This window comes from Schistocerca americana, chromosome 3 (assembly GCF_021461395.2).
Source record: "Schistocerca americana isolate TAMUIC-IGC-003095 chromosome 3, iqSchAmer2.1, whole genome shotgun sequence".
In the NCBI taxonomy this organism is placed as follows: Eukaryota; Metazoa; Arthropoda; class Insecta; order Orthoptera; family Acrididae; genus Schistocerca; species Schistocerca americana.
Window position 1 is genome coordinate 256,845,884 of NC_060121.1, and position 18,297 is coordinate 256,864,180.

The 18,297-nt window shown below is 39.7% G+C and overlaps 1 protein-coding gene across 1 annotated transcript in view; it reads right to left on the reverse strand.

The window, feature by feature from the left end:
* Positions 1-18,297, reverse strand: part of LOC124607133 (FAD synthase-like) — an 87,089-nt gene that overhangs the window by 44,929 nt on the left and 23,863 nt on the right. The gene's annotated exons all lie outside the window — the stretch shown is intronic.

An 18,297-nucleotide genomic window follows, 5' to 3' on the forward strand; every position in this document is an offset into this window, starting at 1 on the left:
TTATCAAGCAAATAGAAGCTGCAAAACTTAAGTAATGTTTGTTGCTATCATCACCCTAAATTTTTTCCCAAAAATTGTTAGAAATATTAAATTATGCCAACAATACAGAATAATCTATGATATGCATACTAATGACAAATTGTTCACTGACAACTTTCTTATGTGGTTGGGCCTGTTTGCTTGTTTTGGGTCATTTAATAGCCAGTTCATCCTTGTCCAAACCAGAAAATTTGGGTAAAGGAGTTTAATATATAAAAATATTCTACAAGTGTTACAAACTTCACTCTGGGCTAAGGGCATCTGGCAGTGCCCACACTCTATGGGGCAGCATTGAAACAGTCTAATCTAAACAGTATGTAGGTAACTGACACTACTCAGCAGTGCATCACAATACAAAACGATAAAACTACTGCTCACATACATAGTATTAACAACAGGTTACATCTAAAATGCAACAATCTGTCACGAGGCTAATGGGAAATGGGAAACTGGTATATACTGTAAAAAAACTTGAAAGAAACACATTCTAAGGCCAAGTATGTCAACTACCCTCATTTTCTGTTCATTCTTGTCCTTTAAATGTCTTGGTTTCCATCCCAGTTCTCTACCTTGTGCCCACATCTTTTTCCATGTGCAAGCAGGTTAATGCTTCTCAGTGCCCCTACACATTAATTACTTTTTTCAGAGAATAAAACAGAGTTTAATGTCCTGTAATTTTGCAACAAACTTTACTCAACTGCTTATCCTTCTAGTGCCCCCTTCCCCTCTCTACCCTCCTGTGTGACACAAGCCAGTACTTTTGTTTGTACATGTTGTAACCTCCTGCTGTCTCTCCATGTCATTTGTCTTCCCTCATTCAATCTGTGTATCCAACTGAGATGACTACACACTCCAGTCAAGCTGCTGTTTAGAACATGAATACAGGTGGGCATTCAACCAGTTAGTAATGAGCAGGCAGTTTTAAACAATGGATGTGCAAATGTAGTGTTTCAATGCTGTTGCTTCAGAAATCACAGCAGGACAATATCTCTAAATCAAGTGTTCAATAGATTCTTCAGAATGTTTTGAAGAACAGAGAAGCATGTGCAAATTCATCCCGCATACTTTGATTTAAAAAAAAAAAAATTCTTTTCTGGCAAAAACCATCATGCTTGATGACACTTGGTGTTATCAATATGAACCTACCACAACACAGTGCAGAAATTCACATGAAGGGTCAACATTGTGGCAACACAACCAATTTAATGCACAAGCTGATCATCATACCAAAGAAGGGCTTTTCTGACAGTTTCACAAGGCTGTATGACTGTTTGTTTTGTGTGTTGTACTCACATGAGTGTGGAAAGGGACGGGGGGGAAGGGGGGGGGGGGGTTGCAGAACACTTGAAACATTAAAGCCACTACCTTAATGTTTCTCTCTGTTTTATCAATTCAGCCTCAAAGCCCTTTGGATTGACAAGACATGTATGTGACACAAAATGGAACACAATTTAATTTTCAATAGTAGTGGGTAGCTGGAGTGCAATTAATTGAAGCATTTGTTGAGTTCAACAATATTCAGTGCGATGACAGAGTGTGTATCTCACGACAAGATGTCATCAGTGAAGAGTAATAGTGAAAAAACCTAATGACAGTGATTAGGACTGATCAACATTGAACATTATCGTGAGTGAGAAACACAGAGCTATAGGGACAACAGTAATATCAGAAGTTAATTTGAAACTCACACCTTCTGTTTCTGCAATCACCGTTGTACATCAGTTGATCATCTGAAACAACTGCCGGTCACCAAAAAGAAAATGTTAGCACAATAGCAAGTAATGAGACCTACAATCAAACGTAGGTTGCAGTAGTTATTGGGAGGTGAAGAGTGTGTGTGCGTGTGTGTTGGGGTTTATGGGCGCTCAACATCGAGGTCATCAGCGCCCGGAGGTGAAGAGGCTTGCATGGAACAGAGTAGTGTGGAGAGCTGCATCAAACCAGTCTTTGGACAGAAGACTACAACAGCAACAACAATGACAATAACAATGAAAATCAGGCTGATGCACATACAGAAGTCAGATCTGGTTGAATCTAGCATAGAACTGCAACTGTTACAGTTCCTACTATTCAAATACCATAATGTCTCACGCCTTCACAATTGCTGCTTTAGGATCAAATGGGCACAGTGGTAAAATAAATATTGTCTTATAAATGTGGCCCAAGAATCCCACAAAATCATTCGAAGTTTGTGGTACCTTGTGGTGCCCAGGTAATAGTGAGGCTTGAAGACAAGCAGATAGTAGCAAAAATGTTCACAAATAATTATTGACAAACAGGACTTTTGACTCTGGGGACATCTTGTAAAAATACAAAGGTAAAATTCTAAGATATTTCTCTGAGGTATATTGTTATTTGGAGCAAAATGGATTGTAAGTGTCTTCCCATAAACAATGATGTCAAGTAACGAATGTAGTGAACTTGATATGTTTCCTTAGACTCGCTTTTTATGCATTTATGAACAACTGTATCATGACAGTGCAGATGACATCAGCCAAGACACACTTACCCACAGTCTTTGTATAGAAAAGCCTTTACCATGGCCTCAATTAGTTTGGTCTGACTTCCTCCTTTGTAGCATTGAAACCGTATATAATTACGTGAAACATCCTGGCAGATTAAAACTGTGTGCCGGGCCGAGACTTGAACTCGAGACCTTTGCCTTTCGCGTGCAGGTGCTCTACCATCTGAGCTACCCAAGCACGACTTACACCCCATCCTCACAACTTTACTTCTGCCAGTACCTCGTCTCCTACTTTCCAAATTTTGCAGAAGCTCTAATGCGAACCTTGCATAATTACGTGTTTGGATTCCTGCATCCCAAAGTCCTTATAGCTGGCAATCAACATCAAGTAACTGTCAGAAGTATGATATATAAAGAATAATACATTTTGAAACCAGACTATAGTTAGGTGTTTGGGTTCCTGTATCCCAAAATCCATACAGCAGGCAATCAACATCAATGTAACGGTCAAAAGTTACAGTTACATCTTAATGACATGTGTTAGCCTTGTGTACCTGTATTGGACTGACTTAACAAATATGACTTAATAATGGCCTAACAACATTTAGCATTATACTTGATATTGGCATAAAAGCTGAAATCTGTACGACGCAAAAGATAAATATAATAACACACAGTTAAATGGTGGTCCTCTCCTTTAAAAAACAATGGAACATATTAGTGGTAGGATCCATAGTTGAGACCACTATTACAAGATTGTTTTTTTTATTAATGATCAGCCAGTGGGTACTTAATAGTATATGTAAAAGTTGAAACTTTCTGGCAGATTAAAACTGTGTGCCGGACTGAGACTTGAACTCAGGAGCTTTGCCTTATGTGGGCAAGTGCTCTACCATCTGAGCTACCCAAGCATGACTCACAACCTGTCCTCACAGCTTCAATTCTGCCAGTACCTCGTCTCCTACTTTCCAAACTTCACAGACGCTCTTCTGCGAAGCTGTGAGGATGGGTTGTGAGTCGGGCTTGGGTAGCTCAGATGGTAGAGCACTTGCCCGTGAAAGGCGAAGGTCCTGAGTTCAAGTCTCGGTCCGGCACACAGTTTTAATCTGACAAAGTTTCATATCAGTGCACACTCCGCTGCAGAGTGCAAATCTCATTATCTATGTAAAAGTTGACTATATTTATGACTATTTACAATTTATAGGAAAGATTGTTTTATTCTTTGATGTTAACATTGATCTGCGTAATAGAACCGAAGCTAGGCCAGAATCTGATGTGGTCATAGAGAGAAGTTGTGGGATGACACATAACTGCAAAAATTCCCCAAGAAAAAAATTATTGATCCGTTGCAGAAACTAGAAGCCATTGTTAGTGTTCTGAGCACCATGGCAGTTGAACAAAACTCCATGGTACAAAAAGTAGAAAAAATAGCTGTTATTGTGGCAGAACAGAACCGCATCACACAAAAAGTAGAGAAAACAGATAACATAGCCACAGAGCAGGTTCTGTTAAGTTGATTGCCAATTTATTTCATCGCATGGACCTCATGATGAAAGAGATCAAAAATCGTAGCAATGACAAACTTGATAAACATGTTTCCGAAATGAAGGAAGAAATGTCCAACTGGACTGAACAAAGAAACCTGGAAATTTTAGATACAATGGACATAAAAATTCTAATATTTCAAAAATCACAGGCCATATTAATCCTACTTAAAGCGGTGTTCTTATGCAGACTGAATTATTTCTTATAAAATCTGCTCCATATTTGGTCACCTTTCCTGGGGCACATGGTTCAAAATTTACAAATGTAGGGTTGGACGTTATAACCAGCAGTGAGTGTGCTTAATGTACACTGAGGTGAAGAAAGTCAAGGGATACCTCCTAATATCATGTCAGACCTCCTTTTGCCTGGCATACTGCAGCAACTCAACATGGCATGGACTCAACAAGTCATTGGAAGTCCCCTGTAGAAATACTGAGCCATGCTGACTCTATAGCCGTCCATAATTAAGTGCTACTGGTGCAGGTGCACAAACTGAGTTCTCGATTATGTTCCATAAATGTTCGATGGGATTCATGTTGGGCAATATGGAGGCCACATCATTTGCTCAGACTGTCCAGAACATTCTTCATATCAATTGCAAACAATTGTGGCCCAGTGACATGGCACATTGTCATCCATAAAAATTATATCATTGTTTGGGAATAAATTGTCTCCAAGTATCTGAACATAATCATTTTCAGTCAATGATCAGTTCAGCTGGACCACAGAACCTACTCCTTTCCATGTAAACACAGCCTGTACCGTTATGGTCTAGTGCCTTGTTGACAATTTGGGTCCATGGCTTCTTACCAACTGAAATCGGAACTCACCTGAGCAGGCCATGATTTTCCAGTTGTCTAGGGTCCAATCAATATGGTCACAAGCCTTGGAGAGCTGCTGCTAGCAAATGCACTCGCATCAGTCGTCTGCTGCCACAGCTCATTAACATCAAATTTGTCACATTGCCGTAACAGATATATTCGTCATACATCCCACATTGATTTCCATGGTTATTTCAAGCAGTGTTGCTAGTCTGTTAGCACTGATAACTTCATGCAAATGCCACTGCTCTCAGTTCTTAGGTGAAGGCTGTCGGCCACGGCATTATCCATGGTGAGAAGCAATGCCTGCAATTTGACATTCTTTGCACTCCCTAATGATTTCCAAAATGGTATGTCCCATGTGTCTAGCTCCAACTATAATTCCGCATTCAAAGTCTGTTAATTCCAGTCATGTGGCCATAATCACAGAGTAAACCATTTCACAGTAATCACCTGAGTACAGATGAAAGTGCCACCAATGCACTGCCCTTTTATATCTTCTATACACGATACTACTGTCATATGTAAGTATGCATATCACTATGCCATGACTTTTGTCATCTAAGTGTATGACAAAACAGCATATACATACAGAGACATTGGACCATGCCCACAAAGATTAAATGTAACCATTTTCTGAGAAGTATTATTGCAAGAAAATGTCTAAACATACTGTATAACTGCAGTAATAAACGTGAAATTACTATACAAAACTACAATTTAGTTTTTAGGTCTTTCTTCTTTATTTGCTCCTGGGTGAGGTAAAATCCGTAGATGTCCCATTAATAATTATTCAGTTTGAGGAAAGATCTGGGACAGGGTCCACTCTCCCTCAAGACACCAAGCAAAAAGCTTCTAGTAGAATAATCAGCAAAAGTAGCATCCAAGCTATTCAAGTAGTGTGAAAATGAAAGGCATGCATCAGGCTGGGAGCCATACAACATTTATTTATTTATCATCATCGTGTAGAGTTTCCTACCACTGGCAGATTCTGCTTGGAACACAAGCCTCTCCACCTTCTATGGTTTTTCCGCAACCTGTCTGTCACCTCTCTTCGGAGTTCCGTCTTGCACTCCTTTTAGTTACTTGCACCTTGTCTTCTCCTTTGTCTGCTATGACCTGTCTTGTGCATCTTCCTAGGTATCCTCTTCTCATACATTCCCTTCACATACTTATACCGTTTTAATCTTTTTTCTTCAGACTTCTCTTTCAGCATTCAATTCTCATGTGTTACCTTCTCTGCACTTACAATTCCCACCTTTTCTATTTTTGTTAAATCCATTCAACTTGAAAGTTCTAATTTCATCACAGAAGTAATGCAGTTCTCTAATGAAGAGATATGTTTTAAGCTAGTAACAATAGGTGATGTAATTCGTAGCTAATTTTAGGGATGATGACTCATGTTAGGTGTTTGTTAAGTTAAAATAAAACTTACCAAATCTTGAATGAGGAGAATATATTTTTTTAAATGTTTGACTCTAAAATGTGCAACTATGTTCGATGCTCTACAACAGTTCATATGATCAGTGAGGAGGAAGTTTTTTTCACTCCATGGTGTCAAGAGTTGTAGAAAATCATTTTATTATAGCTTTGAGTACTCATTGTGAACAAAGGCAGCTAACAGAGAATTGATTAGCTATCAACCATAATAAATACACTCCATTCAAAAAAGAACTGTGATCTTTCACATATTTTGGTAAGTTCTGCAGAGCTAATCAAGAGTAACAGTCTTAATGAGGTTAAAGTGATTATGCAGGAGGATTAACAAGAAATGTATGGTGGCCATTGTAGTAATTTCTATGAAATAGAGATTTTAATATTGGTTGGTTCTCGAAGAATCGCACGCCGAAGAGAATTGCAGCTTCACAGCCTACATGTAAAATACATAATTTGGCCATTTGATATATATATTTATCCCGTTAAGATTGGGTTTTAAAATTTTTGTTATTTTCTTCAACAAACAAATCATTATTGTTGCAATATCAGTGTTGGACTCTACTAACACAGCACACTAATTGGTCATTTCTGACAGCTCTCCAATAATTTTCCACTTTTAGCAATTTACACAAGTGTGTTCAAAGTGTGCAGAACTACAGACTGCTTGACAGCAATGGTTACTTTACCCACTGTTTAATTAAAGTAACAATGCAAGTTACATATCTGCTCATTCAACATGATGCCTACTGATCTTATTTTCCCATTTCTACATGCCAAGGTCTCCTATACTCCTTAACAAAATACTGTTCCTTCCTTTTGTTAATAATTTTCATTGTTTTTGCAATTGATATAAATTACAATAATATTTAATGCTAACTCTTGTCAATGACAACTGCATGGTGATGTTTTCCCTTCCAAATCCTTGGTTGATAAACAGATGCACAGAGGCTAGTAACAGGGTTAGTACTAAATATATCTTTGGTAACGACAGGAAGTGCATCCGGACACCCACTGGCACTAACACCATCAAATACAGAATAACATGCTGACCCCGTGAAGATATGGGATAAGGCATGGAAAAAGAAGAAGACTGTGGTCAGCCTCCATCCCTCACACTGGACAGAATCTGTGACTCTTAAATGTGATGGTCTAACAGACTTTTAAACTTTGTACCCATGATCTAATCTGTACCAAACAGTTCCCATAAAACTGGAGCAGTCTACTTAATGTGACTGTTGCTAGTACATTTTGAAATGTTGAGCACTTTGAGAGGCTGTGCGAAAACGTTCGTTATGTGTGGCACTTAGGTAAACAACTACGCAAGGTTTTGTGTTCAATAAAACTCAAAGCCCACCCCCTCCCACCTCCAACATGGACATTGTCATAGTGGGGTGGCTCCCAACCCTAAATGATACAACCAGATCGGATGAGTGAAAAAAGGTAGATATGGTGAAGTTAGATTTAATAGGAATTAGTGAAGTTTGGTGGCAGGAAGAATAGGATTTTCAGTCAGGTGAGAACAAAGTTATCAGCACAAAATCAAAGTGGGATAAGCAGGAGTAGGTCTAACAATAAATAAGAAAATAGGAATGTGTATGAAGTAATAAGAACAGCATAGCAAACACGTGGTTTCAACCAAGATAGACACAAAACCAAGACCTACCACACCAGCACAAATATACATGCGTACTAACTCCACAGATGAAGATAAGGTTAAAAGAAAAATTTGATCTGATGAAAGAAATTATTGAGTTCATTAAGGGAAACAAAAATTTAATTGTGATGGAGGACTGGAGTTTGAGTTTGAAAAGGAAGAGAAATAAACTTAATGTAAGAACATGGAGTGAGGAAAAGCGAAGATCTTCTCAAAGGAGGAGGAAGCCACATGTCAGGTGTCAATGTGCAATTCAGAGGTGGATCAAGGCCACTTCATACCTCTGGAGTGACCAGCAGGAGCAATGCCAAAATCAAGATGGATTCACCATCCACAACTTATTGTTTGTCAATGCCAATCACTCCTCTCCCACAACTGCATGTGTGTCTGATACACCAGAGAAATAATGGCCTGCAGGAGAATGGCACATTGTGTTATGTCATGTTCCCTGCAGGCCCGTGGCTTGGTCTGCTCATTCATTTCTCCAAATTTCCAAATACCTTGGTACCCAGCAAAATGGTACTGGCTTCTCCCACCACTGAAGGAAATACAGTTGATCCTGTGTTAGCTGGACAGTTCTCTCTTCTAGGTACATATGCTTCAATGTGTGTACAGCACTAAGGAAATTGGAACAGACGAGAAGCTGTTTGGCCAGAAGACATCTCACATGCTCAAGTAGCTTCAGTATCACATGAAACTATGCAGTGAAAACAGTATATTCACAGGGAAGGTGAACCCTTAACACTATGGAATGGCCACGGGTGTCCCCTTTTTTGGATCCATCAGTGTAAGCAACTGTAAAAGTGTGATGCCCATGTATAATGTTAAAAAACAGAGACTGGAACATAAAATATGGAACTCAATCTTTCTTATAATGCATCAAGTCTAAAATAATTCTGAGCCTCTGCAGTAGCCAGACAGAGATCTGCTCCAACCTCAGTATAAAACTTTAAAACAGGCCACACCCAACTCTAAAACACAATGCTTTGAGGAACCTCTTAGGGCCTCATCACTCACTGTCAATTATGAAAACGCCTTTCCATTGGTGGTCAAGCAGCGATATAGTATGCAGTTGTGTTTGGCATGTATAGTGTGTTATAAGCCTGTCGAATCATGAGGAGTCATTGTTTGATGTGAAGTGACTGTTCAGTAACGTCAGCGCAAGCGCTCAGTTTGGAGCTGGTTATAAAGGCCTAATGGTATCCAACATTTTTGAATAAGAGGGTCACCATGACCCCATAATTAAGCCAACATCACAAAACTAGGGCAGCCAAATTCATCTGCTCCCCATGAAATATGGCTAGGACTTTTTAAAATACTGAGTACTATCTGAGGCCGTCTTTTCAAGTCCCTAAGATGTCGCAACCATGTACACTTAAAGTCAAATATGACACCCAGAAACTGCCCCTCATTCTCAACTAAGAAAAGTTTTAAACAGAATGTCAAAGGTGTAAAAGAACACACACAGACTTCTCAATGGAGAAATTAAACCCCCTCTGCTCTGTTTATTCCTCCAGCCATCAAACAGTAAGTTGTAAGTGATGAGTTGTTGTTGCAAGGCTCAAGGAGGAACAAAAGACAGAGAAGTCATCAACAAACAAGGAACACCAGACTGGACTTTTAACAACTGATGTGATATGGCAAAGACAATCACTTTTAAAACACTATCTTGGGGGACACTGTTCTCCTGCTGACACTGATTAGAGAGGATCTCACCAACTCGATATTTAAAATAGCGTAGTGAGAGGAAGGGCTGTATAAAGATGAGAAGCCATCATGAAAAACCCCATTCATGGAGCTGCCTGAAGATAATATGCCTCCAAGTAGTAGTGTGAGCCTTCTTGCTACCAAAAAATATGCCCGTCAAGAGATAACAGTGTAGGAAACCCCGTTATATAGACCCTTCCAGGAACGACAGGTTATCAAAGGTTGAGTGAAGTCTCCTTAACCCACACTACAGGTGACTAAGGAGCTGCAAGGATTCTAAAACCTACACAATGTGGCAGTTGACCTTCCACTCCAAAGTCTTTCTCACACAGCTGGTGAGAGAAACACTATGACAACAACATGGATACATGCAGTTCTCCCCAGATTTTAAAAGTGGAACTGAAATTGCCTCTCACCACTAGTCAGGAAAGTGTCTTGATGCCCAAATGAGGTTAAAAAGGGTGAGGAAGATTCTTTGCTCCACACTATGAGGTGCCATAACATACTATAATGAACCTTATTGTGGCCAGGTAACATGCCACAAGCTGCAGATAATGCAGAATCCATCTCCCACATGTGAAAGGGGCAGTTATATTCTTCATAAGTGCTACAATTGAAGTCTCAACTGTCCCTCTCAGCAGCCACCCTGTAGCATTGGAAAGCTGAACCTCGACTAACAGTGGCGGTAACTGTGGCACAACAGGCCACCACATCTGGGCAAAGTCTCATGGATTAGGCTGGAGACTTCCATTCCCTATTACAGCAGCCAGTGGACACCTACCTCCTCTTCCAGAAACCATCCTGATGGTCTCCCCTACGACTGTACTTTAAGTGGAACAGCTTATGGATTTCAGGAGATGTTGCCACAGTCTCTTTTTGTTGCCTCTAATAATTTGGTGACATTTTGCCTTCACTACCCGAAAGACCACAAGGTTCTCTAAAGATAGCTGGCACTTTAACCTAAGTGAAGCCACATATCGGATCCTTGATTGCAGGCCAGCATTCCTCGCTATCTTTTCACCAGGTCTGAAGACTATGGAACTGACGCTTCAGTATCCCAGTGGATCATTTTGGTAATACACTGGCATGCAAAACTTAAGGACAAAAGTAATTTCCACATGGTCTGTCACTGCCAAGTAACATAGCCCGATGGAACTTGGACCATACACACAAAGAACTGCTACACTATAGTACAGAAAGTAACAGAGATGTACACAATGCGACAAACAGAAATGATACTATTATTCAAAGGCAATAATTACACTGAAGTCACCACTATTTATGATGGTTCCCTGGACATGGTTCTTAATTTGTCAAATAGCCTCTCATCAGAAGAGCTCCACCACTTATGCAGTTCAATGTGGTTGCACACTGACATCCTTAAAAATGAAGTCAGAGTCAAATGCAACCCTGAAAAGATGAATATGGTGAAGGAGTGCTGTGTCACAATAACATTGATCTATGAGTGTACCTCTTCAAAAATGTAGTGGCCAGTACACCCATACAGCATTATGCCTCTTGACACGATCAATTTCGGCAACGTTCCTGGGAGCATTATGTATCTCAATGGGGAGGAGGATGGAACAGTTATGCACCGAGGAATGATGACGAACATGACCATTTTGGTAGTCCAAGTGTTATGGACTACGGGCAGTTATATTCTTCATAAGTGATACAATGGAAGTCTCAACTGTCGCTCTCAGCAGCCACCCTATAGCACTGGAAAGCTGAGCCTTGACTAGCAGTGGCGGTAACTGTGGCACAACAGGCCACCACGTCTGAGCAAAGTCTAGTGGATTAGTCTGCAGACTTATTAGGGAGGCATAATGTTGCATGGGTGCAATGACCTCCAAATCTTTGAACATAGTAGATTCACCAGTCGACATTGTGACACTGTAGTCCTTCCACAAATGTCTCTTTCAAGGGTGTCCTGACTTCAATTTTAAGCGTGACAGTGCATTACCACATCGAACTGTACTGGTGGAGGAGCTTTTTCAATGAGAGGATATTTGGAAAATGGACTGGCCTACCCATTCTCCTGACTTAAATCCCATCAAGCAAGTGGGGTTTGCGCTGTGTACTGTAGCATGTCCATAAGCACCAATGAGCATCCAGCACTTAACAACAATGGTGGAGGGATGGAATGCCCTACCACTACAACTCCTAACCAAACATCTGCCCAGCATGAGAACATGTTGCAGACCACGCACTGCCATCCATGGCAATCCTGCGCCCTATTAAGAACTGCGTACCTGTCTTTTGTGATGTCCAGGGGACCATTATAAAATACTGTGGCTTCCAGGGTCATTATTGTGCTTGAATAATAGTGTAATTTCCGTTCGTCTCACCATGTACTTCTTTCAGTTACCTTATGTACTATACTGTAGCAGTTCTTCCCATGCATGGTCCAAGTTTCATCAAGCTGTGTTACTTGGCAGACACACATCATGCAAAATTTAATTTTGCATCCAAGTTTTGCATACCAGTGTATTACCAAAATGATCCGTCTGCCCCGGTAGCTGAGTGGTCAGTGTGACAGAATGTCAATCCTAAGAGCCCAGATTCAATTCCCAGCTGGGTCGGAGATTTTCTCTGCTCAGCGACTGGGGGCTGTGTTGTCCTAATCATCATCATTTCATCCCCATCGACGCGCAAGTCGCTGAAGCAATGTCAAATCGAAAGACTTGCACACAGTGAATGGTCTACCCGACAGGAGGCACTAGTCACATGACATTTCCATTTACCAAAATGATCCAACATGCCACTGAAGCATTCACTCTGCAGTTTTCAGATCAGATGAAAAGGCAGCCTTTCCCTTGGTGGAGGGAAGAGCAGTGCTCTGCAATCAGGATCCAGCAAACAGGTCTGTGTAGGTTCAAGTGTCAGCCATACAAGTGTATGCTCCATCTGTTCCTGGATGTTGTCACAGTGTTCATACACAGAAAGTTTGCTGTAAAGGATCCAGTCTGGTGTTTTTGGCACCACTTTGTCTAACAGGTGACTCCAGATCAGGAAGTGATCAATTGAGTGCAAGTCACTGAAGACTATCAATAAATGTAAAGCATGGTAATGGACCGTACTTGAATTATATCAGGTGATACTGAGGGAGTTGGGTTAGGAAATGGGACTATTACAGCAGTAGATGAGTTCTGTTATTTGGGGAGCAAATAACTGATGATGGACAAAGTAGAGATGACATAAAATGCAGACAAGCAATAGCAAGAAAACGTTTACAAAAAGAGGAATTTGTTAACATCAAATATAAATTTAAATGTTAGGAAGTTATTTTCTGAAGGTACAGGTATGCAATTTACCAAAATGAAATGTGGATGTACATAAACAGTTCAGACAAGGAGGTAACTGAAGCTTTCATGATGCTATAGAAGAATACTAAAGATTAGATAGGTAGATCAGATAAATAATGAGGTGGTACTGAATCAAACTGTGGAAAAAAGAAATTTGTGGCACAACATAAATATGGCACATCTTGAGGCATTAAGGAATTTGCAATTTGGTAAATAAGGGAGGTGTATGGGGCCAGTAAAAATTGTAGAAGGGAGCCACGGCTTGACTACAGTATTCAAATGGATGCAGGCTACAGAAGTTATGCAGAGATGAAGAGGATTGCCCAGGATAGTTTAACAAAGAGGTCTGCATCAAATCAGTCTTCAGAACAAAGACCATACAATAATATTTATTCCGAACAGATGAGGTTCTAAACAGCTCATTCCCTGGAGCTGGTGGCAACATGAGTCCCATAATACATTATGTATCATCAATGAGGTGAAGTGGACAAGGGAGCTGTGTAACAAAGTCAATGTGAGACTCTTGGACTACAATTTTAAGAGAAGGCAGGAATATGAAGCATATGAATACCCTTTGATGGCTGTACATTGATGCACAAACTGCATGTGAAGAAGCAGAGAGAGTAATAGCTGAGGAATACTGCCCTCAGTTTTTTGGATCTGGACAAACTACCGTTAGAGCTCCCTGAAAGCTATAACAACCTAACACAAGGATATAAATCATTTAAAATATATTTTGTAAAATATGCCACATGTTTCCTGCGTGTAAGGAATTGCAGTTCTACCCATGCATCTTGATCTCATTTTTATTTTACTGGAGTATGGTAGCCATTCTACATATGCAACTTTAGTCACCAGCCTGTGGAGGATGAGTAAATTGTTGAAGTGCCGGAAATTTCCCTCAAGCACATTTTGATGTTCACCTATTCTACAGGAGAGTCACATCAGAAAAATGATTGTTGTGGGGTTTCCCCATAACTGTTGTCTCACTATATCTTCCTCTATGTGGAGGACAGTGTTGCTATACAAAGAGCTCATCTAGGTGTTGTGGTTTCTTTCCCAGTCATCTATGTACAGTTTGCTGCTTTTTGGAAAAGAGAAATAAAAAGAAATAGACTACAGGAAATGGTGCAGAACTCAGACAGCTAATGATACGATAAAAAAGAATTAATTAAGTAGAAGTGAAACTAGTAACAGTTCATGAATTAAGTAAAAATGAAAATAGTAACAATTCATGAATTAAGTACACTCACTTTTGTGACATGGACCATCTCAAATGAGAGATTAAAATAACTGAGGCACATAGAAGCAAAATGATGTAATTGGATTTTACTGCATTTTGAGAAAATGAATTGCACACTTCAGCAATTACATAGCATTCTTTCTGGCTGAATTTAATCTTACTTGCAATGTGATTTTTGACTTCATCTGTACAATGATTACTTACACTAAAGACTGAAATCTGCTGGATGTGTACTACTTCTATAAAGTTCAGGGAATACTTAATAAGACATTGCGTGTACCTTCTTTGGCTTTCTCAGACACAAAAGAATGACACAAACTTAGTACAGAATTATTTTATGTTCTAACATAAATTAGTGCAAATATCCAAATTTACGTCTATTCTTCTCATTTAAAGGCTGCCTCAGAGATCATACCCAGATATTCAAAGCATTCTTCTTTCTAAAGCTGCTGTTATCACTGATGACTGCTTTGAGTCTACTTTTTGTGAGGCAGATTTATGTAAAATGAATGGTAGTTTTTCTGGTATGAAATACTCCACAAGGTTCTTGTGTCTCCTGTGCTTTGAGACCTTAGTGGGAGCTCTTTTGGGAGAACAACTTTTCAAAGCTTCCTCAATGACTGTGACCTCAGATCTAGTTCCTTAAAACCAAGAATGGTATTCATCAGCTGTTTACGAAACCATTTTATTGGTTCTCCTTTGTTGAAAAGCACCTGTACGAAGAATGTCTGCTCAGCAAGTATATATGGTTAACTGTTTCAATCCCTGTACAGTTCACAGTCCATAGCCACAACTTTGCAATAATGTGGTTGTGGCTTTGTCCAACACAGCTGTAACTAAAGGCGTCAACATCCTTCACATGTGGAAGTAGTGTTAGCAGAAGAAGTATAAATGAGTTCAATTAAGTTTTACTTCTGTTTCAAAACAAAATGAAACAAACCCAAATTATGATTTCGCTTTCACGGAATTTTCTGTTTTATTTTCTGCATGGACTTTTAGTACTGTTTATTGAGCATTTCAGAACAGCCTTAGAAATTAGCTCTGCTTTATGAATCACTGGTAACTAATAACTGTAAAAAAAGTAAAAAAAGAAATAGTAAAATATAGAGCAGCTAATACACTGTTAGCAGAACAATTAATCTTGAAACCTATTCATTCATGTTCTTGAGGCCTATTTTCTTATCCAGTTCCTTCGTGATTTTCCCCAAAATTATGCTTGAAAAAGATAAATTCCAAAACATTTTCAAGTGTAGAGTTTGCATCACATTCATATTTATCAATTCCAAATCACAAGGCACTGTCTGACAACGTTGCAGAAAAATTGGACTTTGCAATTATCTCATTTGGCCGCTGTGAAATACAACTTAAATTAGACCTAGTACCTATTTTTGACACTGTTACTCAGCACTTGTCAGACTCACAATTTACTTGCCTTATTCTCTCAACAAAGGACACCCATGCCCTTTCGGTACAGCACTCAACTCCGTACACCTGGAAACTGCACTTATCTGCATTGGTTTCTGGTACCTCAGTTCATACATATTGCTTGAAAATGTGCAGTTCAACCATCATATGACAGTGTTGTTGTTGTGGTCTTCAGTCCTGAGACTGGTTTGATGCAGCTCTCCATGCTACTCTATCCTGTGCAAGCTTCTTCATCTCCCAGTACCTACTGCAACCTACATCCTTCTGAATCTGCTTAGTGTATTCATCTCTTGGTCTCCCTCTACGATTTTTACCCTCCACGCTGCCCTCCAATGCTAAATTTGTGATCCCTTGATGCCTCAAAACATGTCCTACCAACCGATCCCTTCTTCTAGTCAAGTTGTGCCACAAACTTCTCTTCTCCCCAATCCTATTCAATACCTCCTCATTAGTTACGTGATCTACCCACCTTATCTTCAGCATTCTTCTGTAGCACCACATTTCGAAAGCTTCTATTCTCTTCTTGTCCAAACTAGTTATCGTCCATGTTTCACTTCCATACATGGCTACACTCCATATAAATATTTTCAGAAACGACGTCCTGACACTTAAATCTATACTCGATGTTAACAAATTTCTCTTCTTCAGAAACGATTTTCTCGCCATTGCCAGTCTACATTTTATATCCTCTCTACTTCGACCATCATCAGTTATTTTACTCCCTAAATAGCAAAATTCCTTTACTACTTTAAGTGTCTCATTTCCTAATCTAATTCCCTCAGCATCACCCGATTTAATTTGACTACATTCCATTATCCTTGTTTTGCTTTTGTTGATGTTCAACTTATATCCTCCCTTCAAGACACTGTCCATTCCATTCAACTGCTCTTCCAAGTCCTTTGCTGTCTCTGACAGAATTACAATGTCATCGGCGAACCTCAAAGATTTTACTTCTTCTCCATGAATTTTAATACCTACTCCGAATTTTTCTTTTGTTTCCTTTACTGCTTGCTCAATATACAGATTGAATAACATCGGGGACAGGCTACAACCCTGTCTCACTCCTTTCCCAACCACTGCTTCCCTTTCATGCCCCTCGACTCTTATAACTGCCATCTGGTTTCTGTACAAATTGTAAATAGCCTTTCACTCCCCGTATTTTACCCCTGCCACCTTCAGAATTTGAAAGAGAGTATTCCAGTTAATATTGTCAAAAGCTTTCTCTAAGTCTACAAATGCTAGAAACGTAGGTTTGCCTTTTCTTAATCTTTCCTCTAAGATAAGTCGTAAGGTTAGTATTGCCTCACGTGTTCCAACATTTCTACGGAATCCAAACTGATCTTCCCCGAGGTCCGCTTCTACCAGTTTTTCCATTCGTCTGTAAAGAATTCGCGTTAGTATTTTGCAGCTGTGACTTATTAAACTGATAGTTCAGTAATTTTCACATCTGTCAACACCTGCTTTCTTTGGGATTGGAATTATTATATTCTTCTTGAAGTCTGAGGGTATTTCGCCTGTCTCATACATCTTGCTCACCAGATGGTAGTGTTTGGTCATGACTGGCTCTCCCAAGGCCATCAGTAGTTCTAATGGAATGTTGTCTATTCCCGGGGCCTTGTTTCGACTCAGGTCTTTCAGTGCTCTGTCAAACTCTTCACGCAATATCTTATCTCCCATTTCGTCTTCATCTACATCCTCTTCCATTTCCATAATATTGTCCTCAAGTACACCGCCCTTGTATAAACCCTCTATATACTCCTTCCACCTTTCTGCCTTCCCTTCTTTGCTTAGAACTGGGTTGCCATCTGAGCTCTTGATATTCATACAAGTCGTTCTCTTATCTCCAAAGGTCTCTTTAATTTTCCTGTAGGCAGTATCTATCTTACCCCTAGTGAGATAAGCCTCTACATCCTTACATTTGTCCTCTGGCCATCCCTGCTTAGCCATCCCTGCTTAGCCATTTTGCACTTCCTGTCGATCTCATTTTTGAGACGTTTGTATTCATTTTTGCCTGCTTCGTTTACTGCATTTTTATATTTTCTCCTTTAATCAATTAAATTCAATATTTCTTCTGTTACCCAAGGATTTCTACTAGCCCTTGTCTTTCTACCTACTTGATCGTCTGCTGCATTCACTACTTCATCCCTCAGAGCTACCCATTCTTCTTCTACTGTATTTCTTTCCCCCATTCCTGTCAATTGTTCCCTTATGCTCTCCCTCAAACTCTCTACAACCTCTGGTTCTTTCAGTTTATCCAGGTCCCATCTCCTTAAATTAGCACCTTTTTGCAGTTTCTTCAGTTTCAATCTGCAGTTCATAACCAATAGATTGTGGTCAGAATCCACATCTGCCCCTGGAAATGTCTTACAATTTAAAACCTGGTTCCTAAATCTCTGTCTTACCATTATATAATCTATCTGATACCTTTTAGTATCTCCAGGATTCTTCCAGGTATACAACCTTCTTTTATGATTCTTGAACCAAGTGTTAGCTATGATTAAGTTATGCTCTGTGCAAAATTCTACAAGGCGGCTTCCTCTTTCATTTCTTCCCCCCAATCCATATTCACCTACTATGTTTCCCTCTCTCCCTTTTCCTACTGACGAATTCCAGTCACCCATGACTATTAAATTTTCGTCTCCCTTCACTATCTGAAT